This window comes from Vicugna pacos, chromosome 30 (genome assembly GCF_048564905.1).
Source record: "Vicugna pacos chromosome 30, VicPac4, whole genome shotgun sequence".
Lineage (NCBI taxonomy): Eukaryota > Metazoa > Chordata > Mammalia > Artiodactyla > Camelidae > Vicugna > Vicugna pacos.
The window spans coordinates 30203015-30228854 of record NC_133016.1 but is presented as its reverse complement, the minus strand read 5'-3'; positions in this window follow the sequence as shown (position 1 = coordinate 30228854).

The window sequence follows — 25840 nt, the reverse complement described above, 5'->3', positions numbered from 1 at the left end:
TGGAGTTGGCAACTGAAAAGAAACTTTGTGTTCCCTTCAAGCTAGGTGAAGGACGGCTTTCACACACACTTATCTCTCAGAACTGAGCATGTGGAGAGACTTTCGTTCATCCAGCACAATGGGAACGGGTTGCAGGAGAAACCCTTACTCTGGTTTCTCAGTCTGTTTCCTAGTGCCGGTTTGAAGTGCCTGCCGTTTTCACTGTAAAACCGAGTTGGAGCTTGTACCTCCCCATATATATGTATGTAGTGGAGTTGGCAACTGAAAAGAAACTTTGTGTTCCCTTCAAGCTAGGTGAAGGACGGCTTTCACACACACTTATCTCTCAGAACTGAGCATGTGGAGAGACGTTCGTTCATCCAGCACAAAGGGAACGGGTTGCAGGAGAAACCCTTACTCTGGATTCTCAGTCTGTTTCCTAGTGCCGGTTTGAAGTGCCTGCCGTTTTCACTGGAAAACCGAGTTGGAGCTTGTACCTCCCCATATATATGTATGGAGTGGAGTTGGCAACTGAAAAGAAACTTTGTGTTCCCTTCAAGCTAGGTGAAGGACGGCTTTCACACACACTTATCTCTCAGAACTGAGCATGTGGAGAGACGTTCGTTCATCCAGCACAAAGGGAACGGGTTGCAGGAGAAACCCTTACTCTGGTTTCTCAGTCGGTTTCCTAGTGCCGGTTTGAAGTGCCTGCCGTTTTCACTGTAAAACCGAGTTGCAGCTTGTACCTCCCCATATATATGTATGGAGTGGAGTTGGCGACTGAAAAGAAACTTTGTGTTCCCTTCAAGCTAGGTGAAGGACGGCTTTCACACACACTTATGTCTCAGAATTGAGCATGTGGAGAGACTTTCGTTCATCCAGCACAAAGGGAACGGGTTGCAGGAGAAACCCTTACTCTGTATTCTCAGTCGGTTTCCTACTGCCAGTTTGAAGTGCCTGCCGTTTTCACTGTAAAACCGAGTTGGAGCTTGTACCTCCCCATATATATGTATGGAGTGGAGTTGGCAACTGAAAAGAAACTTTGTGTTCCCTTCAAGCTAGGTGAAGGACGGCTTTCACACACACTTATCTCTCAGAACTGAGCATGTGGAGAGACGTTCGTTCTTCCAGCACAAAGGGAACGGGTTGCAGGAGAAACCCTTACTCTGGTTTCTCAGTCTGTTTCTTAGTGCCGGTTTGAAGTGCCTGCCGTTTTCACTGTAAAACCGAGTTGCAGCTTGTACCTCCCCATATATATGTATGGAGTGGAGTTGGCAACTGAAAAGAAACTTTGTGTTCCCTTCAAGCTAGGTGAAGGACGGCTTTCACACACACTTATCTCTCAGAACTGAGCATGTGGAGAGACGTTCGTTCATCCAGCACAAAGGGAACGGGTTGCAGGAGAATCCCTTACTCTGGATTCTCAGTCGGTTTCCTAGTGCCGGTTTGAAGTGCCTGCCGTTTTCACTGTAAAACCGAGTTGGAGCTTGTACCTCCCCATATATATGTATGAAGTGGAGTTGGCAACTGAAAAGAAACCTTGTGTTCCCTTCAAGCTAGGTGAAGGACGGCTTTCACACACACTTATCTCTCAGAACTGAGCATGTGGAGAGACGTTCGTTCATCCAGCACAAAGGGAACGGGTTGCAGGAGAAACCCTTACTCTGGTTTCTCAGACTGTTTCCTAGTGCCGGTTTGAAGTGCCTGCCGTTTTCACTGTAAAACCGAGTTGGAGCTTGTACCTCCCCATATATATGTATGGAGTGGAGTTGGCAACTGAAAAGAAACTTTGTGTTCCCTTCAAGCTAGGTGAAGGACGGCTTTCACACACACTTATCTCTCAGAACTGAGCATGTGGAGAGACGTTCGTTCATCCAGCACAAAGGGAACGGGTTGCAGGAGAAACCCTTACTCTGGTTTCTCAGTCTGTTTCCTAGTGCCGGTTTGAAGTGCCTGCCGTTTTCACTGTAAAACCGAGTTGGAGCTTGTACCTCCCCATATATATGTATGGAGTGGAGTTGGCAACTGAAAAGAAACTTTGTGTTCCCTTCAAGCTAGGTGAAGGACGGCTTTCACACACACTTATCTCTCAGAACTGAGCATGTGGAGAGACGTTCGTTCATCCAGCACAAAGGGAACGGGTTGCAGGAGAAACCCTTACTCTGGTTTCTCAGTCGGTTTCCTAGTGCCGGTTTGAAGTGCCTGCCGTTTTCACTGTAAAACCGAGTTGGAGCTTGTACCTCCCCATATATATGTATGGAGTGGAGTTGGCAACTGAAAAGAAACTTTGTGTTCCCTTCAAGCTAGGTGAAGGACGGCTTTCACACACACTTATCTCTCAGAACTGAGCATGTGGAGAGACGTTCGTTCATCCAGCACAAAGGGAACGGTTTGTAGGAGAACCCCTTTCTCTGGATTCTCAGTCGGTTTCCTAGTGCCAGTTTGAAGTGCCTGCCGTTTTCACTGTAAAACCGAGTTGGAGCTTGTACCTCCCCATATATATGTATGGAGTGGAGTTTGCAACTGAAAAGAAACTTTGTGTTCCCTTCAAGCTAGGTGAAGGACGGCTTCACACACACTTATCTCTCAGAACTGAGCATGTGGAGAGACGTTCGTTCATCCAGCACAAAGGGAACGGGTTGCAGGAGAAACCCTTACTCTGGTTTCTCAGTCTGTTTCCTAGTGCCGGTTTGAAGTGCCTGCTGTTTTCACTGTAAAACCGAGTTGGAGCTTGTACCTCCCCATATATTTGTATGGAGTGGAGTTGGCAACTGAAAAGAAACTTTGTGTTCCCTTCAAGCTAGGTGAAGGACGGCTTTCACACACACTTATCTCTCAGAACTTAGCATGTGCAGAGACGTTCGTTCATCCAGCACAAAGGGAAAGGGATGCAGGAGAAACCCTTACTCTGGTTTCTCAGTCTGTTTCCTAGTGCCGGTTTGAAGTGCCTGCCGTTTTCACTGTAAAACCGAGTTGGAGCTTGTACCTCCCCATATATATGTATGGAGTGGAGTTGGCAACTGAAAAGAAACTTTGTGTTCCCTTCAAGCTAGGTGAAGGACGGCTTTCACACACACTTGTCTCTCAGAACTGAGCATGTGGAGAGACGTTCGTTCATCCAGCACAAAGGGAACGGGTTGCAGGAGAAACCCTTACTCTGGTTTCTCAGTCGGTTTCCTAGTGCCGGTTTGAAGTGCCTGCCGTTTTCACTGTAAAACCGAGTTGGAGCTTGTACCTCCCCATATATATGTATGGAGTGGAGTTGGCAACTGAAAAGAAACTTTGTGTTCCCTTCAAGCTAGGTGAAGGACGGCTTTCACACACACTTATCTCTCAGAAGTGAGCATGTGGAGAGACGTTCGTTCATCCAGCACAAAGGGAACAGGTTGCAGGAGAAACCCTTACTCTGGTTTCTCAGTCGGTTTCCTAGTGCCGGTTTGAAGTGCCTGCCGTTTTCACTGTAAAACCGAGATGAAGCTTGTACCTCCCCATATATATGTATGGAGTGGAGTTGGCAACTGAAAAGAAACTTTGTGTTCCCTTCAAGCTAGGTGAAGGACGGCTTTCACACACACTTATCTCTCAGAACTGAGCATGTGGAGAGACGTCCGTTCATCCAGCACAAAGGGAACGGTTTGTAGGAGAAACCCTTTCTCTGGATTCTCAGTCGGTTTCCTAGTGCCAGTTTGAAGTGCCTGCCGTTTTCACTGTAAAACCGAGTTGGAGCTTGTACCTCCCCATATATATGTATGGAGTGGAGTTGGCAGCTGAAAAGAAACTTTGTGTTCCCTTCAAGCTAGGTGAAGAACGGCTTTCACACACACTTGTCTCTCAGAACTGAGCATGTGGAGAGACGTTCGTTCATCCAGCACAAAGGGAACGGGTTGCAGGAGAAACCCTTACTCTGGTTTCTCAGTCGGTTTCCTAGTGCCGGTTTGAAGTGCCTGCCGTTTTCACTGTAAAACCGAGTTGGAGCTTGTACCTCCCCATATATATGTATGGAGTGGTGTTGGCAACTGAAAAGAAACTTTGTGTTCCCTTCAAGCTAGGTGAAGGACGGCTTTCACACACACTTATCTCTCAGAACTGAGCATGTGGAGAGACGTTCGTTCATCCAGCACAAAGGGAACGGGTTGCAGGAGAAACCCTTACTCTGGTTTCTCAGTCGGTTTCCTAGTGCCGGTTTGAAGTGCCTGCCGTTTTCACTGTAAAACCGAGTTGGAGCTTGTACCTCCCCATATATATGTATGGAGTGGAGTTGGCAACTGGAAAGAAACTTTCTGTTCCCTTCAAGCTAGGTGAAGGGCGGCTTTCACACACACTTATCTCTCAGAACTGAGCATGTGGAGAGACTTTCGTTCATCCAGCACAAAGGGAACGGGTTGCAGGGGAAACCCTTACTCTGGTTTCTCAGTCTGTTTCCTAGTGCCGGTTTGAAGTGCCTGCCGTTTTCACTGTAAAACCGAGTTGGAGCTTGTACCTCCCCATATATATGTATGGAGTGGAGTTGGCAACTGAAAAGAAACTTTGTGTTCCCTTCAAGCTAGGTGAAGGACGGCTTTCACACACACTTATCTCTTAGAACTGAGCATGTGGAGAGACGTTCGTTCATCCAGCACAAAGGGAACGGGTTGCAGGGGAAACCCTTACTCTGGTTTCTCAGTCTGTTTCCTAGTGCCGGTTTGAAGTGCCTGCCGTTTTCACTGTAAAACCGAGTTGGAGCTTGTACCTACCCATATATATGTATGGAGTGGAGTTGGCAACTGAAAAGAAACTTTGTGTTCCCTTCAAGCTAGGTGAAGGACGGCTTTCACACACACTTATCTCTCAGAACTGAGCATGTGGAGAGACGTTCGTTCATCCAGCACAAAGGGAACGGTTTGCAGGAGAAACCCTTACTCTGGATTCTCAGTCTGTTTCCTAGTGCCGGTTTGAAGTGCCTGCCGTTTTCACTGTAAAACCGAGTTGGAGCTTGTACCTCCCCATATATATGTATGGAGTGGAGTTGGCAACTGAAAAGAAACTTTGTGTTCCTTCAAGCTAGGTGAAGGACGGCTTTCACGCACACTTATCTCTCAGAACTGAGCATGTGGAGAGACGTTCGTTCATCCAGCACAAAGGGAACGTGTTGCAGGAGAAACCCTTACTCTGGATTCTCAGTCTGTTTCCTAGTGCCGGTTTGAAGTGCCTGCCGTTTTCACTGTAAAACCGAGTTGGAACTTGTACCTCCCCATATATATGTATGGAGTGGAGTTGGCAACTGAAAAGAAACTTTGTGTTCCCTTCAAGCTAGGTGAAGGACGGCTTTCACACACACTTATCTCTCAGAACTGAGCATGTGGAGAGACGTTCGTTCATCCAGCACAAAGGGAACGGTTTGTAGGAGAAACCCTTTCTCTGGATTCTCAGTCGGTTTCCTAGTGCCAGTTTGAAGTGCCTGCCGTTTTCACTGTAAAACCGAGTTGGAGCTTGTACCTCCACATATATATGTATGGAGTGGAGTTGGCAACTGAAAAGAAACTTTGTGTTCCCTTCAAGCTAGGTGAAGGACGGCTTTCACACACACTTATCTCTCAGAAGTGAGCATGTGGAGAGACGTTCGTTCATCCAGCACAAAGGGAACAGGTTGCAGGAGAAACCCTTACTCTGGTTTCTCAGTCGGTTTCCTAGTGCCGGTTTGAAGTGCCTGCCGTTTTCACTGTAAAACCGAGATGAAGCTTGTACCTCCCCATATATATGTATGGAGTGGAGTTGGCAACTGAAAAGAAACTTTGTGTTCCCTTCAAGCTAGGTGAAGGACGGCTTTCACACACACTTATCTCTCAGAACTGAGCATGTGGAGAGACGTCCGTTCATCCAGCACAAAGGGAACGGTTTGTAGGAGAAACCCTTTCTCTGGATTCTCAGTCGGTTTCCTAGTGCCAGTTTGAAGTGCCTGCCGTTTTCACTGTAAAACCGAGTTGGAGCTTGTACCTCCCCATATATATGTATGGAGTGGAGTTGGCAGCTGAAAAGAAACTTTGTGTTCCCTTCAAGCTAGGTGAAGAACGGCTTTCACACACACTTGTCTCTCAGAACTGAGCATGTGGAGAGACGTTCGTTCATCCAGCACAAAGGGAACGGGTTGCAGGAGAAACCCTTACTCTGGTTTCTCAGTCGGTTTCCTAGTGCCGGTTTGAAGTGCCTGCCGTTTTCACTGTAAAACCGAGTTGGAGCTTGTACCTCCCCATATATATGTATGGAGTGGTGTTGGCAACTGAAAAGAAACTTTGTGTTCCCTTCAAGCTAGGTGAAGGACGGCTTTCACACACACTTATCTCTCAGAACTGAGCATGTGGAGAGACGTTCGTTCATCCAGCACAAAGGGAACGGGTTGCAGGAGAAACCCTTACTCTGGTTTCTCAGTCGGTTTCCTAGTGCCGGTTTGAAGTGCCTGCCGTTTTCACTGTAAAACCGAGTTGGAGCTTGTACCTCCCCATATATATGTATGGAGTGGAGTTGGCAACTGGAAAGAAACTTTCTGTTCCCTTCAAGCTAGGTGAAGGGCGGCTTTCACACACACTTATCTCTCAGAACTGAGCATGTGGAGAGACTTTCGTTCATCCAGCACAAAGGGAACGGGTTGCAGGGGAAACCCTTACTCTGGTTTCTCAGTCTGTTTCCTAGTGCCGGTTTGAAGTGCCTGCCGTTTTCACTGTAAAACCGAGTTGGAGCTTGTACCTCCCCATATATATGTATGGAGTGGAGTTGGCAACTGAAAAGAAACTTTGTGTTCCCTTCAAGCTAGGTGAAGGACGGCTTTCACACACACTTATCTCTTAGAACTGAGCATGTGGAGAGACGTTCGTTCATCCAGCACAAAGGGAACGGGTTGCAGGGGAAACCCTTACTCTGGTTTCTCAGTCTGTTTCCTAGTGCCGGTTTGAAGTGCCTGCCGTTTTCACTGTAAAACCGAGTTGGAGCTTGTACCTACCCATATATATGTATGGAGTGGAGTTGGCAACTGAAAAGAAACTTTGTGTTCCCTTCAAGCTAGGTGAAGGACGGCTTTCACACACACTTATCTCTCAGAACTGAGCATGTGGAGAGACGTTCGTTCATCCAGCACAAAGGGAACGGTTTGCAGGAGAAACCCTTACTCTGGATTCTCAGTCTGTTTCCTAGTGCCGGTTTGAAGTGCCTGCCGTTTTCACTGTAAAACCGAGTTGGAGCTTGTACCTCCCCATATATATGTATGGAGTGGAGTTGGCAACTGAAAAGAAACTTTGTGTTCCTTCAAGCTAGGTGAAGGACGGCTTTCACGCACACTTATCTCTCAGAACTGAGCATGTGGAGAGACGTTCGTTCATCCAGCACAAAGGGAACGTGTTGCAGGAGAAACCCTTACTCTGGATTCTCAGTCTGTTTCCTAGTGCCGGTTTGAAGTGCCTGCCGTTTTCACTGTAAAACCGAGTTGGAACTTGTACCTCCCCATATATATGTATGGAGTGGAGTTGGCAACTGAAAAGAAACTTTGTGTTCCCTTCAAGCTAGGTGAAGGACGGCTTTCACACACACTTATCTCTCAGAACTGAGCATGTGGAGAGACGTTCGTTCATCCAGCACAAAGGGAACGGTTTGTAGGAGAAACCCTTTCTCTGGATTCTCAGTCGGTTTCCTAGTGCCAGTTTGAAGTGCCTGCCGTTTTCACTGTAAAACCGAGTTGGAGCTTGTACCTCCACATATATATGTATGGAGTGGAGTTGGCAACTGAAAAGAAACTTTGTGTTCCCTTCAAGCTATGTGAAGGACGGCTTTCACACACACTTATCTCTCAGAACTGAGCATGTGGAGAGACGTCCGTTCATCCAGCACAAAGGGAACGGGTTGCAGGAGAAACCCTTACTCTGGTTTCTCAGTCTGTTTCCTAGTGCCGGTTTGAAGTGCCTGCCGTTTTCACTGTAAAACCGAGTTGGAGCTTGTACCTCCCCATATATATGTATGGAGTGGAGTTGGCAGCTGAAAAGAAACTTTGTGTTCCCTTCAAGCTAGGTGAAGGACGGCTTTCACACACACTTATCTCTCAGAACTTAGCATGTGCAGAGACGTTCGTTCATCCAGCACAAAGGGAACGGGTTGCAGGAGAAATCCTTACTCTGGTTTCTCAGTCTGTTTCCTAGTGCCGGTTTGAAGTGCCTGCCGTTTTCACTGTAAAACCGAGTTGGAGCTTGTACCTCCCCATATATATGTATGGAGTGGAGTTGGCAACTGAAAAGAAACTTTGTGTTCCCTTCAAGCTAGTTGAAGGACGGCTTTCACACACACTTGTCTCTCAGAACTGAGCATGTGGAGAGACGTTCGTTCATCCAGCACAAAGGGAACGGGTTGCAGGAGAAACCCTTACTCAGGTTTCTCAGTCGGTTTCCTAGTGCCGGTTTGAAGTGCCTGCCGTTTTCACTGTAAAACCGAGTTGGAGATTGTACCTCCCCATATATATGTATGGAGTGGAGTTGGCAACTGAAAAGAAACTTTGTGTTCCCTTCAAGCTAGGTGAAGGACGGCTTTCACACACACTTATCTCTCAGAACTGAGCATGTGGAGAGACGTTCGTTCATCCAGCACAAAGGGAACGGGTTGCAGGAGAAACCCTTACTCTGGTTTCTCAGTCGGTTTCCTAGTGCCGGTTTGAAGTGCCTGCCGTTTTCACTGTAAAACCGAGTTGGAGCTTGTACCTCCCCATATATATGTATGGAGTGGAGTTGGCAACTGAAAAGAAACTTTGTGTTCCCTTCAAGCTAGGTGAAGGACGGCTTTCACACACACTTATCTCTCAGAACTGAGCATGTGGAGAGACGTTCGTTCATCCAGCACAAAGGGAACGGTTTGTAGCAGAAACCCTTTCTCTGGATTCTCAGTCGGTTTCCTAGTGCCAGTTTGAAGTGCCTGCCGTTTTCACTGTAAAACCGAGCTGGAGCTTGTACCTCCCCATATATATGTATGGAGTGGAGTTGGCAACTGAAAAGAAACTTTGTGTTCCCTTCAAGCTAGGTGAAGGACGGCTTTCACACACACTTATCTCTCAGAACTGAGCATGTGGAGAGACGTTCGTTCATCCAGCACAAAGGGAACGGGTTGCAGGAGAAACCCTTACTCTGGTTTCTCAGTCTGTTTCCTAGTGCCGGTTTGAAGTGCCTGCCGTTTTCACTGTAAAACCGAGTTGGAGCTTGTACCTCCCCATATATATGTATGGATTGGAGTTGGCAACTGAAAAGAAACTTTGTGTTCCCTTCAAGCTAGGTGAAGGACGGTTTTCACACACACTTATCTCTCAGAACTGAGCATGTGGAGAGACGTTCGTTCATCCAGCACAAAGGGAACGGGTTGCAGGAGAAACCCTTACTCTGGTTTCTCAGTCGGTTTCCTAGTGCCGGTTTGAAGTGCCTGCCGTTTTCACTGTAAAACCGAGTTGGAGCTTGTACCTCCCCATATATATGTATGGAGTGGAGTTGGCAACTGAAAAGAAACTTTGTGTTCCCTTCAAGCTAGGTGAAGGACGGCTTTCACACACACTTATCTCTCAGAACTGAGCATGTGGAGAGACGTTCGTTCATCCAGCACAAAGGGAACGGGTTGCAGGAGAAACCCTTACTCTGGTTTCTCAGTCGGTTTCCTAGTGCCGGTTTGAAGTGCCTGCCGTTTTCACTGTAAAACCGAGTTGAAGCTTGTACCTCCCCATATATATGTATGGAGTGGAGTTGGCAACTGAAAAGAAACTTTGTGTTCCCTTCAAGCTAGGTGAAGGACGGCTTTCACACACACTTATCTCTCAGAACTGAGCATGTGGAGAGACGTTCGTTCATCCAGCACAAAGGGAACGGTTTGTAGGAGAAACCCTTTCTCTGGATTCTCAGTCGGTTTCCTAGTGCCAGTTTGAAGTGCCTGCCGTTTTCACTGTAAAACCGAGTTGGAGCTTGTACCTCCCCATATATATGTATGGAGTGGAGTTTGCAACTGAAAAGAAACTTTGTGTTCCCTTCAAGCTAGGTGAAGGACGGCTTCACACACACTTATCTCTCAGAACTGAGCATGTGGAGAGACGTTCGTTCATCCAGCACAAAGGGAACGGGTTGCAGGAGAAACCCTTACTCTGGTTTCTCAGTCTGTTTCCTAGTGCCGGTTTGAAGTGCCTGCCGTTTTCACTGTAAAACCGAGTTGGAGATTGTACCTCCCCATATATATGTATGGAGTGGAGTTGGCAGCTGAAAAGAAACTTTGTGTTCCCTTCAAGCTAGGTGAAGAACGGCTTTCACACACACTTGTCTCTCAGAACTGAGCATGTGGAGAGACGTTCGTTCATCCAGCACAAAGGGAACGGGTTGCAGGAGAAACCCTTACTCTGGTTTCTCAGTCGGTTTCCTAGTGCCGGTTTGAAGTGCCTGCCGTTTTCACTGTAAAACCGAGTTGGAGCTTGTACCTCCCCATATATATGTATGGAGTGGTGTTGGCAACTGAAAAGAAACTTTGTGTTCCCTTCAAGCTAGGTGTAGGACGGCTTTCACACACACTTATCTCTCAGAACTGAGCATGTGGAGAGACGTTCGTTCATCCAGCACAAAGGGAACGGGTTGCAGGAGAAACCCTTACTCTGGTTTCTCAGTCGGTTTCCTAGTGCCGGTTTGAAGTGCCTGCCGTTTTCACTGTAAAACCGAGTTGGAGCTTGTACCTCCCCATATATATGTATGGAGTGGAGTTGGCAACTGAAAAGAAACTTTGTGTTCCCTTCAAGCTAGGTGAAGGACGGCTTTCACACACACTTATCTCTCAGAACTGAGCATGTGGAGAGACGTTCGTTCATCCAGCACAAAGGGAACGGTTTGTAGGAGAAACCCTTTCTCTGGATTCTCAGTCGGTTTCCTAGTGCCAGTTTGAAGTGCCTGCCGTTTTCACTGTGAAACCGAGCTGGAGCTTGTACCTCCCCATATATATGTATGGAGTGGAGTTGGCAACTGAAAAGAAACTTTGTGTTCCCTTCAAGCTAGGTGAAGGACGGCTTTCACACACACTTATCTCTCAGAACTGAGCATGTGGAGAGACTTTCGTTCATCCAGCACAAAGGGAACGGGTTGCAGGAGAAACCCTTACTCTGGTTTCTCAGTCTGTTTCCTAGTGCCGGTTTGAAGTGCCTGCCGTTTTCACTGTAAAACCGAGTTGGAGCTTGTACCTCCCCATATATATGTATGGAGTGGAGTTGGCAACTGAAAAGAAACTTTGTGTTCCCTTCAAGCTAGGTGAAGGACGGCTTTCACACACACTTATCTCTTAGAACTGAGCATGTGGAGAGACGTTCGTTCATCCAGCACAAAGGGAACGGGTTGCAGGGGAAACCCTTACTCTGGTTTCTCAGTCTGTTTCCTAGTGCCGGTTTGAAGTGCCTGCCGTTTTCACTGTAAAACCGAGTTGGAGCTTGTACCTACCCATATATATGTATGGAGTGGAGTTGGCAACTGAAAAGAAACTTTGTGTTCCCTTCAAGCTAGGTGAAGGACGGCTTTCACACACACTTATCTCTCAGAACTGAGCATGTGGAGAGACGTTCGTTCATCCAGCACAAACGGAACGGTTTGCAGGAGAAACCCTTACTCTGGATTCTCAGTCTGTTTCCTAGTGCCGGTTTGAAGTGCCTGCCGTTTTCACTGTAAAACCGAGTTGGAGCTTGTACCTCCCCATATATATGTATGGAGTGGAGTTGGCAACTGAAAAGAAACTTTGTGTTCCCTTCAAGCTAGGTGAAGGACGGCTTTCACGCACACTTATCTCTCAGAACTGAGCATGTGGAGAGACGTTCGTTCATCCAGCACAAAGGGAACGTGTTGCAGGAGAAACCCTTACTCTGGATTCTCAGTCTGTTTCCTAGTGCCGGTTTGAAGTGCCTGCCGTTTTCACTGTAAAACCGAGTTGGAACTTGTACCTCCCCATATATATGTATGGAGTGGAGTTGGCAACTGAAAAGAAACTTTGTGTTCCCTTCAAGCTAGGTGAAGGACGGCTTTCACACACACTTATCTCTCAGAACTGAGCATGTGGAGAGACGTTCGTTCATCCAGCACAAAGGGAACGGTTTGTAGGAGAAACCCTTTCTCTGGATTCTCAGTCGGTTTCCTAGTGCCAGTTTGAAGTGCCTGCCGTTTTCACTGTAAAACCGAGTTGGAGCTTGTACCTCCCCATATATATGTATGCAGTGGAGTTGGCAACTGAAAAGAAACTTTGTGTTCCCTTCAAGCTAGTTGAAGGACGGCTTTCACACACACTTGTCTCTCAGAACTGAGCATGTGGAGAGACGTTCGTTCATCCAGCACAAAGGGAACGGGTTGCAGGAGAAACCCTTACTCTGGTTTCTCAGTCGGTTTCCTAGTGCCGGTTTGAAGTGCCTGCCGTTTTCACTGTAAAACCGAGTTGGAGATTGTACCTCCCCATATATATGTATGGAGTGGAGTTGGCAACTGAAAAGAAACTTTGTGTTCCCTTCAAGCTAGGTGAAGGACGGCTTTCACACACACTTATCTCTCAGAACTGAGCATGTGGAGAGACGTTCGTTCATCCAGCACAAAGGGAACGGGTTGCAGGAGAAACCCTTACTCTGGTTTCTCAGTCGGTTTCCTAGTGCCGGTTTGAAGTGCCTGCCGTTTTCACTGTAAAACCGAGTTGGAGCTTGTACCTCCCCATATATATGTATGGAGTGGAGTTGGCAACTGAAAAGAAACTTTGTGTTCCCTTCAAGCTAGGTGAAGGACGGCTTTCACACACACTTATCTCTCAGAACTGAGCATGTGGAGAGACGTTCGTTCATCCAGCACAAAGGGAACGGTTTGTAGCAGAAACCCTTTCTCTGGATTCTCAGTCGGTTTCCTAGTGCCAGTTTGAAGTGCCTGCCGTTTTCACTGTAAAACCGAGCTGGAGCTTGTACCTCCCCATATATATGTATGGAGTGGAGTTGGCAACTGAAAAGAAACTTTGTGTTCCCTTCAAGCTAGGTGAAGGACGGCTTTCACACACACTTATCTCTCAGAACTGAGCATGTGGAGAGACGTTCGTTCATCCAGCACAAAGGGAACGGGTTGCAGGAGAAACCCTTACTCTGGTTTCTCAGTCTGTTTCCTAGTGCCGGGTTGAATTGCCTGCCATTTTCACTGTAAAACCGAGTTGGAGCTTGTACCTCCCCATATATATGTATGGAGTGGAGTTGGCAACTGAAAAGAAACTTTGTGTTCCCTTCAAGCTAGGTGAAGGACGGTTTTCACACACACTTATCTCTCAGAACTGAGCATGTGGAGAGACTTTCGTTCATCCAGCACAAAGGGAACGGGTTGCAGGAGAAACCCTTACTCTGGTTTCTCAGTCTGTTTCCTAGTGCCGGTTTGAAGTGCCTGCCGTTTTCACTGTAAAACCGAGTTGGAGCTTGTACCTCCCCATATATATGTATGGAGTGGAGTTGCCAACTGAAAAGAAACTTTGTGTTCCCTTCAAGCTAGGTGAAGGACGGCTTTCACACACACTTATCTCTTAGAACTGAGCATGTGGAGAGACGTTCGTTCATCCAGCACAAAGGGAACGGGTTGCAGGAGAAACCCTTACTCTGGTTTCTCAGTCTGTTTCCTAGTGCCGGTTTGAAGTGCCTGCCGTTTTCACTGTAAAACCGAGTTGGAGCTTGTACCTCCCCATATATATGTATGGAGTGGAGTTGGCAACTGAAAAGAAACTTTGTGTTCCCTTCAAGCTAGGTGAAGGACGGCTTTCACACACACTTATCTCTCAGAACTGAGCATGTGGAGAGACGTTCGTTCATCCAGCACAAAGGGAACGGGTTGCAGGAGAAACCCTTACTCTGGATTCTCAGTCGGTTTCCTAGTGCCGGTTTGAAGTGCCTGCCGTTTTCACTGGAAATCCGAATTGGAGCTTGTACCTCCCCATATATATGTATGGAGTGGAGTTGGCAACTGAAAAGAAACTTTGTGTTCCCTTCAAGCTAGGTGAAGGACGGCTTTCACACACACTTATCTCTCAGAACTGAGCATGTGGAGAGACGTTCGTTCATCCAGCACAAAGGGAACGTGTTGCAGGAGAAACCCTTACTCTGGATTCTCAGTCTGTTTCCTAGTGCCGGTTTGAAGTGACTGCCGTTTTCACTGGAAATCCGAATTGGAGCTTGTACCTCCCCATATATATGTATGGAGTGGAGTTGGCAACTGAAAAGAAACTTTGTGTTCCCTTCAAGCTAGGTGAAGGACGGCTTTCACACACATTTATCTCTCAGAACTGAGCATGTGGAGAGACGTTCGTTCATCCAGCACAAAGGGAACGGGTTGCAGGAGAAACCCTTACTCTGGATTCTCAGTCGGTTCCCTAGTGCCGGTTTGAAGTGCCTGCCGTTTTCACTGTAAAACCGAGTTGGAGCTTGTACCTCCCCATATATATGTATGGAGTGGAGTTGGCAACTGAAAAGAAACTTTGTGTTCCCTTCAAGGTAGGTGAAGGGCGGCTTTCACACACACTTATCTCTCAGAACTGAGCATGTGGAGAGACTTTCGTTCATCCAGCACAAAGGGAACGGGTTGCAGGAGAAACCCTTACTCTGGTTTCTCAGTCTGTTTCCTAGTGCCGGTTTGAAGTGCCTGCCGTTTTCACTGTAAAACCGAGTTGGAGCTTGTACCTCCCCATATATATGTATGGAGTGGAGTTGGCAACTGAAAAGAAACTTTGTGTTCCCTTCAAGCTAGGTGAAGGACGGCTTTCACACACACTTATCTCTTAGAACTGAGCATGTGGAGAGACGTTCGTTCATCCAGCACAAAGGGAACGGGTTGCAGGAGAAACCCTTACTCTGGTTTCTCAGTCTGTTTCCTAGTGCCGGTTTGAAGTGCCTACCGTTTTCACTGTAAAACCGAGTTGGAGCTTGTACCTCCCCATATATATGTATGGAGTGGAGTTGGCAACTCAAAAGAAACTTTGTGTTCCCTTCAAGCTAGGTGAAGGACGGCTTTCACACACACTTATCTCTCAGAACTGAGCATGTGGAGAGACGTTCGTTCATCCAGCACAAAGGGAACGGTTTGCAGGAGAAACCCTTACTCTGGATTCTCAGTCTGTTTCCTAGTGCCGGTTTGAAGTGCCTGCCGTTTTCACTGGAAATCCGAATTGGAGCTTGTACCTCCCCATATATATGTATGGAGTGGAGTTGGCAACTGAAAAGAAACTTTGTGTTCCCTTCAAGCTAGGTGAAGGACGGCTTTCACACACACTTATCTCTCAGAACTGAGCATGTGGAGAGACGTTCGTTCATCCAGCACAAAGGGAACGGGTTGCAGGAGAAACCCTTACTCTGGATTCTCAGTCGGTTCCCTAGTGCCGGTTTGAAGTGCCTGCCGTTTTCACTGTAAAACCGAGTTGGAGCTTGTACCTCCCCATATATATGTATGAAGTGGATTTGGCACCTGAAAAGAAACTTTGTGTTCCCTTCAAGCTAGGTGAAGGACGGCTTTTACACACACTTATCTCTCAGAACTGAGCATGTGGAGAGACGTTCGTTCATCCAGCACAAAGGAAACGGGTTGCAGGAGAAACCCTTACTCTGGTTTCTCAGTCTGTTTCCTAGTGCCGGTTTGAAGTGCCTGCCGTTTTCATTGTAAAACCGAGTTGGAGCTTGTACCTCCCCATATATATGTATGGAGTGGAGTTGGCAGCTGAAAAGAAACTTTGTGTTCCCTTCAAGCTAGGTGAAGGACGGCTTTCACACACACTTATCTCTCAGAACTTATCATGTGCAGAGACGTTCGTTCATCCAGCACAAAGGGAACGGGATGCAGGAGAAACCCTTACTCTGGTTTCTCAGTCTGTTTCCTAGTGCCGGTTTGAAGTGCCTGCCGTTTTCACTGTAAAACCGAGTTGGAGCTTGTACCTCCCCATATATATGTATGCAGTGGAGTTGGCAACTGAAAAGAAACTTTGTGTTCCCTTCAAGCTAGTTGAAGGACGGCTTTCACACACACTTGTCTCTCAGAACTGAGCATGTGGAGAGACGTTCGTTCATCCAGCACAAAGGGAACGGGTTGCAGGAGAAACCCTTACTCTGGTTTCTCAGTCGGTTTCCTAGTGCCGGTTTGAAGTGCCTGCCGTTTTCACTGTAAAACCGAGTTGGAGATTGTACCTCCCCATATATATGTATGGAGTGGAGTTGGCAACTGAAAAGAAACTTTGTGTTCCCTTCAAGCTAGGTGAAGGACGGCTTTCACACACACTTATCTCTCAGAACTGAGCATGTGGAGAGACGTTCGTTCATCCAGCACAAAGGGAACGGGTTGCAGGAGAAACCCTTACTCTGGTTTCTCAGTCTGTTTCCTAGTGCCGGTTTGAAGTGCCTGCCGTTTTCACTGTAAAACCGAGTTGGAGCTTGTACCTCCCCATATATATGTATGGAGTGGAGTTGGCAACTGAAAAGAAACTTTGTGTTCCCTTCAAGCTAGGTGAAGGACGGCTTTCACACACACTTATCTCTCAGAACTGAGCATGTGGAGAGACGTTCGTTCATCCAGCACAAAGGGAACGGTTTGTAGCAGAAACCCTTTCTCTGGATTCTCAGTCGGTTTCCTAGTGCCAGTTTGAAGTGCCTGCCGTTTTCACTGTAAAACCGAGCTGGAGCTTGTACCTCCCCATATATATGTATGGAGTGGAGTTGGCAACTGAAAAGAAACTTTGTGTTCCCTTCAAGCTAGGTGAAGGACGGCTTTCACACACACTTATCTCTCAGAACTGAGCATGTGGAGAGACGTTCGTTCATCCAGCACAAAGGGAACGGGTTGCAGGAGAAACCCTTACTCTGGTTTCTCAGTCTGTTTCCTAGTGCCGGGTTGAATTGCCTGCCATTTTCACTGTAAAACCGAGTTGGAGCTTGTACCTCCCCATATATATGTATGGAGTGGAGTTGGCAACTGAAAAGAAACTTTGTGTTCCCTTCAAGCTAGGTGAAGGACGGTTTTCACACACACTTATATCTCAGAACTGAGCATGTGGAGAGACTTTCGTTCATCCAGCACAAAGGGAACGGGTTGCAGGAGAAACCCTTACTCTGGTTTCTCAGTCTGTTTCCTAGTGCCGGTTTGAAGTGCCTGCCGTTTTCACTGTAAAACCGAGTTGGAGCTTGTACCTCCCCATATATATGTATGGAGTGGAGTTGCCAACTGAAAAGAAACTTTGTGTTCCCTTCAAGCTAGGTGAAGGACGGCTTTCACACACACTTATCTCTTAGAACTGAGCATGTGGAGAGACGTTCGTTCATCCAGCACAAAGGGAACGGGTTGCAGGAGAAACCCTTACTCTGGTTTCTCAGTCTGTTTCCTAGTGCCGGTTTGAAGTGCCTGCCGTTTTCACTGTAAAACCGAGTTGGAGCTTGTACCTCCCCATATATATGTATGGAGTGGAGTTGGCAACTGAAAAGAAACTTTGTGTTCCCTTCAAGCTAGGTGAAGGACGGCTTTCACACACACTTATCTCTCAGAACTGAGCATGTGGAGAGACGTTCGTTCATCCAGCACAAAGGGAACGGGTTGCAGGAGAAACCCTTACTCTGGATTCTCAGTCGGTTTCCTAGTGCCGGTTTGAAGTGCCTGCCGTTTTCACTGGAAATCCGAATTGGAGCTTGTACCTCCCCATATATATGTATGGAGTGGAGTTGGCAACTGAAAAGAAACTTTGTGTTCCCTTCAAGCTAGGTGAAGGACGGCTTTCACACACACTTATCTCTCAGAACTGAGCATGTGGAGAGACGTTCGTTCATCCAGCACAAAGGGAACGTGTTGCAGGAGAAACCCTTACTCTGGATTCTCAGTCTGTTTCCTAGTGCCGGTTTGAAGTGCCTGCCGTTTTCACTGGAAATCCGAATTGGAGCTTGTACCTCCCCATATATATGTATGGAGTGGAGTTGGCAACTGAAAAGAAACTTTGTGTTCCCTTCAAGCTAGGTGAAGGACGGCTTTCACACACATTTATCTCTCAGAACTGAGCATGTGGAGAGACGTTCGTTCATCCAGCACAAAGGGAACGGGTTGCAGGAGAAACCCTTACTCTGGATTCTCAGTCGGTTCCCTAGTGCCGGTTTGAAGTGCCTGCCGTTTTCACTGTAAAACCGAGTTGGAGCTTGTACCTCCCCATATATATGTATGGAGTGGAGTTGGCAACTGAAAAGAAACTTTGTGTTCCCTTCAAGGTAGGTGAAGGGCGGCTTTCACACACACTTATCTCTCAGAACTGAGCATGTGGAGAGACTTTCGTTCATCCAGCACAAAGGGAACGGGTTGCAGGAGAAACCCTTACTCTGGTTTCTCAGTCTGTTTCCTAGTGCCGGTTTGAAGTGCCTGCCGTTTTCACTGTAAAACCGAGTTGGAGCTTGTACCTCCCCATATATATGTATGGAGTGGAGTTGGCAACTGAAAAGAAACTTTGTGTTCCCTTCAAGCTAGGTGAAGGACGGCTTTCACACACACTTATCTCTTAGAACTGAGCATGTGGAGAGACGTTCGTTCATCCAGCACAAAGGGAACGGGTTGCAGGAGAAACCCTTACTCTGGTTTCTCAGTCTGTTTCCTAGTGCCGGTTTGAAGTGCCTACCGTTTTCACTGTAAAACCGAGTTGGAGCTTGTACCTCCCCATATATATGTATGGAGTGGAGTTGGCAACTCAAAAGAAACTTTGTGTTCCCTTCAAGCTAGGTGAAGGACGGCTTTCACACACACTTATCTCTCAGAACTGAGCATGTGGAGAGACGTTCGTTCATCCAGCACAAAGGGAACGGTTTGCAGGAGAAACCCTTACTCTGGATTCTCAGTCTGTTTCCTAGTGCCGGTTTGAAGTGCCTGCCGTTTTCACTGGAAATCCGAATTGGAGCTTGTACCTCCCCATATATATGTATGGAGTGGAGTTGGCAACTGAAAAGAAACTTTGTGTTCCCTTCAAGCTAGGTGAAGGACGGCTTTCACACACACTTATCTCTCAGAACTGAGCATGTGGAGAGACGTTCGTTCATCCAGCACAAAGGGAACGGGTTGCAGGAGAAACCCTTACTCTGGATTCTCAGTCGGTTCCCTAGTGCCGGTTTGAAGTGCCTGCCGTTTTCACTGTAAAACCGAGTTGGAGCTTGTACCTCCCCATATATATGTATGAAGTGGATTTGGCACCTGAAAAGAAACTTTGTGTTCCCTTCAAGCTAGGTGAAGGACGGCTTTTACACACACTTATCTCTCAGAACTGAGCATGTGGAGAGACGTTCGTTCATCCAGCACAAAGGAAACGGGTTGCAGGAGAAACCCTTACTCTGGTTTCTCAGTCTGTTTCCTAGTGCCGGTTTGAAGTGCCTGCCGTTTTCACTGTAAAACCGAGTTGGAGCTTGTACCTCCCCATATATATGTATGGAGTGGAGTTGGCAACTCAAAAGAAACTTTGTGTTCCCTTCAAGCTAGGTGAAGGACGGCTTTCACACACACTTATCTCTCAGAACTGAGCATGTGGAGAGACGTTCGTTCATCCAGCACAAAGGGAACGGTTTGTAGCAGAAACCCTTTCTCTGGATTCTCAGTCGGTTTCCTAGTTCCAGTTTGAAGTGCCTGCCGTTTTCACTGTAAAACCGAGCTGGAACTTGTACCTCCCCATATATATGTATGGAGTGGAGTTGGCAACTGAAAAGAAACTTTGTGTTCCCTTCAAGCTAGGTGAAGGACGGCTTTCACACACACTTATCTCTCAGAACTGAGCATGTGGAGAGACGTTCGTTCATCCAGCACAAAGGGAACGGTTTGTAGGAGAAACCCTTTCTCTGGATTCTCAGTCGGTTTCCTAGTACCAGTTTGAAGTGCCTGCCGTTTTCACTGTAAAACCGAGTTGGAGATTGTACCTCCCCATATATATGTATGGAGTGGAGTTGGCAACTGAAAAGAAACTTTGTGTTCCCTTCAAGCTAGGTGAAGGACGGCTTTCACACACACTTATCTCTCAGAACTTAGCATGTGCAGAGACGTTCGTTCATCCAGCACAAAGGGAACGGGATGCAGGAGAAACCCTTACTCTGGTTTCTCAGTCTGTTTCCTAGTGCCGGTTTGAAGTGCCTGCCGATTTCACTGTAAAACCGAGTTGGAGCTTGTACCTCCCCATATATATGTATGGAGTGGAGTTGGCAACTGAAAAGAAACTTTGTGTTCCCTTCAAGCTAGGTGAAGGACGGCTTTCACACACACTTCTCTCTCAGAACTGAGCATGTGGAGAGACGTTCGTTCATCCAGCACAAAGGGAACGGGTTGCAGGAGAAACCCTTACTCTGGTTTCTCAGTCGGTTTCCTAGTGCCGGTTTGAAGTGCCTGCCGTTTTCACTGTAAAACCGAGTTGGAGCTTGTACCTCCCCATATATATGTATGGAGTGGAGTTGGCAACTGAAAAGAAACTTTGTGTTCCCTTCAAGCTAGGTGAAGGACGGCTTTCACACACACTTATCTCTCAGAACTGAGCATGTGGAGAGACGTTCGTTCATCCAGCACAAAGGGAACGGGTTGCAGGAGAAACCCTTACTCTGGTTTCTCAGTCTGTTTCCTAGTGCCGGTTTGAAGTGCCTGCCGTTTTCACTGTAAAACCGAGTTGGAGATTGTACCTCCCCATATATATGTATGGAGTGGAGTTGGCAACTGAAAAGAAATTTTGTGTTCCCTTCAAGCTAGGTGAAGGACGGCTTTCACACACACTTATCTCTCAGAACTTAGCATGTGCAGAGACGTTCGTTCATCCAGCACAAAGGGAACGGGATGCAGGAGAAACCCTTACTCTGGTTTCTCAGTCTGTTTCCTAGTGCCGGTTTGAAGTGCCTGCCGTTTTCACTGTAAAACCGAGTTGGAGCTTGTACCTCCCCATATATATGTATGGAGTGGAGTTGGCAACTGAAAACAAACTTTGTGTTCCCTTCAAGCTAGGTGAAGGACGGCTTTCACACACACTTGTCTCTCAGAACTGAGCATGTGGAGAGACGTTCGTTCATCCAGCACAAAGGGAACGGGTTGCAGGAGAAACCCTTACTCTGGTTTCTCAGTCGGTTTCCTAGTGCCGGTTTGAAGTGCCTGCCGTTTTCACTGTAAAACCGAGTTGGAGCTTGTACCTCCCCATATATATGTATGGAGTGGAGTTGGCAACTGAAAAGAAACTTTGTGTTCCCTGCAAGCTAGGTGAAGGACGGCTTTCACACACACTTATCTCTCAGAACTGAGCATGTGGAGAGACGTTCGTTCATCCAGCACAAAGGGAACGGTTTGTAGGAGAAACCCTTTCTCTGGATTCTCAGTCGGTTTCCTAGTGCCAGTTTGAAGTGCCTGCCGTTTTCACTGTAAAACCGAGTTGGAGCTTGTACCTCCACATATATATGTATGGAGTGGAGTTGGCAACTGAAAAGAAACTTTGTGTTCCCTTCAAGCTAGGTGAAGGACGGCTTTCACACACACTTATCTCTCAGAACTGAGCATGTGGAGAGACGTTCGTTCATCCAGCACAAAGGGAACGGGTTGCAGGAGAAACCCTTACTCTGGTTTCTCAGTCTGTTTCCTAGTGCCGGTTTGAAGTGCCTGCCGTTTTCACTGTAAAACCGAGTTGGAGCTTGTACATCCCCATATATATGTATGGAGTGGAGTTGGCAGCTGAAAAGAAACTTTGTGTTCCCTTCAAGCTAGGTGAAGGACGGCTTTCACACACACTTATCTCTCAGAACTTAGCATGTGCAGAGACGTTCGTTCATCCAGCACAAAGGGAACGGGATGCAGGAGAAACCCTTACTCTGGTTTCTCAGTCTGTTTCCTAGTGCCGGTTTGAAGTGCCTGCCGTTTTCACTGTAAAACCGAGTTGGAGCTTGTACCTCCCCATATATATGTATGGAGTGGAGTTGGCAACTGAAAAGAAACTTTGTGTTCCCTTCAAGCTAGTTGAAGGACGGCTTTCACACACACTTGTCTCTCAGAACTGAGCATGTGGAGAGACGTTCGTTCATCCAGCACAAAGGGAACGGGTTGCAGGAGAAACCCTTACTCTGGTTTCTCAGTCGGTTTCCTAGTGCCGGTTTGAAGTGCCTGCCGTTTTCACTGTAAGCCGAGTTGGAGATTGTACCTCCCCATATATATGTATGGAGTGGAGTTGGCAACTGAAAAGAAACTTTGTGTTCCCTTCAAGCTAGGTGAAGGACGGCTTTCACACACACTTATCTCTCAGAACTGAGCATGTGGAGAGACGTTCGTTCATCCAGCACAAAGGGAACGGGTTGCAGGAGAAACCCTTACTCTGGTTTCTCAGTCGGTTTCCTAGTGCCGGTTTGAAGTGCCTGCCGTTTTAACTGTAAAACCGAGTTGGAGCTTGTACCTCCCCATATATATGTATGGAGTGGAGTTGGCAACTGAAAAGAAACTTTGTGTTCCCTTCAAGCTAGGTGAAGGACGGCTTTCACACACACTTATCTCTCAGAACTGAGCATGTGGAGAGACGTTCGTTCATCCAGCACAAAGGGAACGGTTTGTAGCAGAAACCCTTTCTCTGGATTCTCAGTCGGTTTCCTAGTGCCAGTTTGAAGTGCCTGCCGTTTTCACTGTAAAACCGAGCTGGAGCTTGTACCTCCCCATATATATGTATGGAGTGGAGTTGGCAACTGAAAAGAAACTTTGTGTTCCCTTCAAGCTAGGTGAAGGACGGCTTTCACACACACTTATCTCTCAGAACTGAGCATGTGGAGAGACGTTCGTTCATCCAGCACAAAGGGAACGAGTTGCAGGAGAAACCCTTACTCTGGTTTCTCAGTCTGTTTCCTAGTGCCGGGTTGAATTGCCTGCCATTTTCACTGTAAAACCGAGTTGGAGCTTGTACCTCCCCATATATATGTATGGAGTGGAGTTGGCAACTGAAAAGAAACTTTGTGTTCCCTTCAAGCTAGGTGAAGGGTGGCTTTCACACACACTTATCTCTCAGAACTGAGCATGTGGAGAGACTTTCGTTCATCCAGCACAAAGGGAACGGGTTGCAGGAGAAACCCTTACTCTGGTTTCTCAGTCTGTTTCCTAGTGCCGGTTTGAAGTGCCTGCCATTTTCACTGTAAAACCGAGTTGGAGCTTGTACCTCCCCATATATATGTATGGAGTGGAGTTGCCAACTGAAAAGAAACTTTGTGTTCCCTTCAAGCTAGGTGAAGGACGGCTTTCACACACACTTATCTCTTAGAACTGAGCATGTGGAGAGACGTTCGTTCATCCAGCACAAAGGGAACGGGTTGCAGGAGAAACCCTTACTCTGGTTTCTCAGTCTGTTTCCTAGTGCCGGTTTGAAGTGCCTACCGTTTTCACTGTAAAACCGAGTTGGAGCTTGTACCTCCCCATATATATGTATGGAGTGGAGTTGGCAACTCAAAAGAAACTTTGTGTTCCCTTCAAGCTAGGTGAAGGACGGCTTTCACACACACTTATCTCTCAGAACTGAGCATGTGGAGAGACGTTCGTTCATCCAGCACAAAGGGAACGGGTTGCAGGAGAAACCCTTACTCTGGATTCTCAGTCTGTTTCCTAGTGCCGGTTTGAAGTGCCTGCCGTTTTCACTGGAAATCCGAATTGGAGCTTGTACCTCCCCATATATATGTATGGAGTGGAGTTGGCAACTGAAAAGAAACTTTGTGTTCCCTTCAAGCTAGGTGAAGGACGGCTTTCACACACACTTATCTCTCAGAACTGAGCATGTGGAGAGACGTTCGTTCATCCAGCACAAAGGGAACGTGTTGCAGGAGAAACCCTTACTCTGGATTCTCAGTCTGTTTCCTAGTGCCGGTTTGAAGTGCCTGCCGTTTTCACTGGAAATCCGAATTGGAGCTTGTACCTCCCCATATATATGTATGGAGTGGAGTTGGCAACTGAAAAGAAACTTTGTGTTCCCTTCAAGCTAGGTGAAGGACGGCTTTCACACACATTTATCTCTCAGAACTGAGCATGTGGAGAGACGTTCGTTCATCCAGCACAAAGGGAACGGGTTGCAGGAGAAACCCTTACTCTGGATTCTCAGTCGGTTCCCTAGTGCCGGTTTGAAGTGCCTGCCGTTTTCACTGTAAAACCGAGTTGGAGCTTGTACCTCCCCATATATATGTATGGAGTGGAGTTGGCAACTGAAAAGAAACTTTGTGTTCCCTTCAAGGTAGGTGAAGGGCGGCTTTCACACACACTTATCTCTCAGAACTGAGCATGTGGAGAGACTTTCGTTCATCCAGCACAAAGGGAACGGGTTGCAGGAGAAACCCTTACTCTGGTTTCTCAGTCTGTTTCCTAGTGCCGGTTTGAAGTGCCTGCCGTTTTCACTGTAAAACCGAGTTGGAGCTTGTACCTCCCCATATATATGTATGGAGTGGAGTTGGCAACTGAAAAGAAACTTTGTGTTCCCTTCAAGCTAGGTGAAGGACGGCTTTCACACACACTTATCTCTTAGAACTGAGCATGTGGAGAGACGTTCGTTCATCCAGCACAAAGGGAACGGGTTGCAGGAGAAACCCTTACTCTGGTTTCTCAGTCTGTTTCCTAGTGCCGGTTTGAAGTGCCTACCGTTTTCACTGTAAAACCGAGTTGGAGCTTGTACCTCCCCATATATATGTATGGAGTGGAGTTGGCAACTCAAAAGAAACTTTGTGTTCCCTTCAAGCTAGGTGAAGGACGGCTTTCACACACACTTATCTCTCAGAACTGAGCATGTGGAGAGACGTTCGTTCATCCAGCACAAAGGGAACGGGTTGCAGGAGAAACCCTTACTCTGGATTCTCAGTCTGTTTCCTAGTGCCGGTTTGAAGTGCCTGCCGTTTTCACTGGAAATCCGAATTGGAGCTTGTACCTCCCCATATATATGTATGGAGTGGAGTTGGCAACTGAAAAGAAACTTTGTGTTCCCTTCAAGCTAGGTGAAGGACGGCTTTCACACACACTTATCTCTCAGAACTGAGCATGTGGAGAGACGTTCGTTCATCCAGCACAAAGGGAACGGGTTGCAGGAGAAACCCTTACTCTGGATTCTCAGTCGGTTCCCTAGTGCCGGTTTGAAGTGCCTGCCGTTTTCACTGTAAAACCGAGTTGGAGCTTGTACCTCCCCATATATATGTATGAAGTGGATTTGGCACCTGAAAAGAAACTTTGTGTTCCCTTCAAGCTAGGTGAAGGACGGCTTTTACACACACTTATCTCTCAGAACTGAGCATGTGGAGAGACGTTCGTTCATCCAGCACAAAGGAAACGGGTTGCAGGAGAAACCCTTACTCTGGTTTCTCAGTCTGTTTCCTAGTGCCGGTTTGAAGTGCCTGCCGTTTTCACTGTAAAACCGAGTTGGAGCTTGTACCTCCCCATATATATGTATGGAGTGGAGTTGGCAACTGAAAAGAAACTTTGTGTTCCCTTCAAGCTAGGTTAAGGACGGCTTTCACACACACTTATCTCTCAGAACTGAGCATGTGGAGAGACGTTCGTTCATCCAGCACAAAGGGAACGGTTTGTAGCAGAAACCCTTTCTCTGGATTCTCAGTCGGTTTCCTAGTTCCAGTTTGAAGTGCCTGCCGTTTTCACTGTAAAACCGAGCTGGAACTTGTACCTCCCCATATATATGTATGGAGTGGAGTTGGCAACTGAAAAGAAACTTTGTGTTCCCTTCAAGCTAGGTGAAGGACGGCTTTCACACACACTTATCTCTCAGAACTGAGCATGTGGAGAGACGTTCGTTCATCCAGCACAAACGGAACGGTTTGTAGGAGAAACCCTTTCTCTGGATTCTCAGTCGGTTTCCTAGTACCAGTTTGAAGTGCCTGCCGTTT